This window comes from Mus pahari, chromosome 19 (genome assembly GCF_900095145.1).
Source record: "Mus pahari chromosome 19, PAHARI_EIJ_v1.1, whole genome shotgun sequence".
Lineage (NCBI taxonomy): Eukaryota > Metazoa > Chordata > Mammalia > Rodentia > Muridae > Mus > Mus pahari.
Genome location: NC_034608.1, coordinates 30,022,050 through 30,023,733, shown reverse-complemented (window position 1 = coordinate 30,023,733; position 1,684 = coordinate 30,022,050). Strand labels below are relative to the sequence as shown.

The window sequence follows — 1,684 nt, the reverse complement described above, 5'->3', positions numbered from 1 at the left end:
GACCTTCGGAAAAGCAGTCGGGTGCTCTTACCCACTGAGCTATCTCACCAGCCCCCAACCCCATTCTTTTATTCTTACTGCAACTCCCAACAGCTAGGATGTTTTCCTACAACCTAGATAACCAGAGTCCCCAACTATCCCGCTGTGCATCTCACCTGTACTCTGAATGCTGCCCTTGTGCCCAAAATATGTTTTATAGCTTTTCATTCTTTTTAAAACTAAGACCGGTGACAGAGCATGAGCTTCGCGCGGACTCCCAGGTCTCTTGGCTTTCAGGCTGACTTGCACTCTCTTGTGGCCTACACAGATCCTCAGCTCCTGTTTTATATTCTTGTGTGTGTGTGTGTGTGTGTGTGTGTGTGTGTGTGTGGGAGATGCATGCATGTAAGGGGCAAAGCACCCTTGGATAAGGGTGCCAGAGACCCCAGAACTGGAGTTACGCCGTTGGACACCCCGTGCCTGGGTTTGTCTCTCTCTTTGCTGGGTCATTTCCTTGTCTGTCCTGTGTGTATCTTACTGATGCTAACAGTGATGCTATGGTGATGCTCACAGGCGTGCTTCTATTCGGTGGGATGGAATGCGTCACGAGGACTGTCACCATGCTCTCCTCCTCGGTTATGCTCAGTGGTGGCGTCTGGCCACTGTGCTACAGATGACCACCAGATCCTTCTGTGGTGGAAGGCTTGGCTTCCTCCTCATTGCTTTGGGGATCTGAGCCAGAAGGTCGTGCTCCCCAGGAGGCCGTGCTCCCCAGGATCCTCCCACGGGGGCGGGGTTCTCACAGCGGGGCGGGGCGTCTGTTCTGACACCTCTTTCACAGTTGCTTCTGGAGTCGCCTTGAGTTGAGTATGTGCTTGGTGCATTGTGAATTCAGTCCTATTCTTTTGGGAGTTGAAGGCACCCTAGACTCAGCCAGGGTGTGCCACGTGGTCCCACACCCTATGGACGTGCCTTGCTTTGCCTTTGAGTGACTCTGCATATGGTTTCTGCTTGCCTTCTTGTGGGGTCTGGGTCTCACTGCCTTCTGGGGGGGGGGACGGGGGTCTGTGCATACATCATGCTGACCACCAATGCAAAGGCATCATTCCTGACTTCCTCAGGGGTCAGAACTGAGGAAGAAGATAGATGGTTCATTGTTGGATGCCATGCATGAGGAAATAAAGGGGTGGGAGACCTGTGTCCCGCCAGAGCTCTGGTAGACTGCCTCGGGACCCCCATGGAACTGCCTGGCATGGGTGTTGGGCCTCACAGGCTGCACCACCCTGCTGGGGGTGGGGGGAGAGGCACAGCCTTGGCTCCAACTCTGGTACTACAGACTGCTGGGTACCTCAGAAGAGCCAGTTTTGGGGTCCCTGGGCCTCACAGTGGCCTAGGACAACTGATTCTCGCTCTTGGACATCTCAGAGCGCTATATGTCTCAGAAGAGCTGAGAACAAACTCCGGCCCGGGCAGAAGTGGAAGGCAGAGGGAGAGCTCTAGCAGGTTAGGACAGGGATGCGAGTCTGGCTAGCTCAGGCTGCTAGCTCAGCAGGGGGCAGTGGCTGGCTCCCAGTGGGAGGTTAGATGTGTGACTTGTGAGAGGGAGGCCTGCACCATTGCTCTAACATCTTGGATCTTGATGAGCAGAGACCGTCCATGGTTTGAAGGCATTTACTGTAGAAAGACAGGGGGGGGGAGGGAGGGG

General features: G+C 54.8%; 1 protein-coding gene across 4 annotated transcripts in view; it reads left to right on the top strand.

Annotated features, from left to right (window-relative positions):
- Cars2 (cysteinyl-tRNA synthetase 2, mitochondrial) overlaps positions 1–1,684 on the top strand; it is a 39,257-nt gene that overhangs the window by 25,466 nt on the left and 12,107 nt on the right. The gene's annotated exons all lie outside the window — the stretch shown is intronic.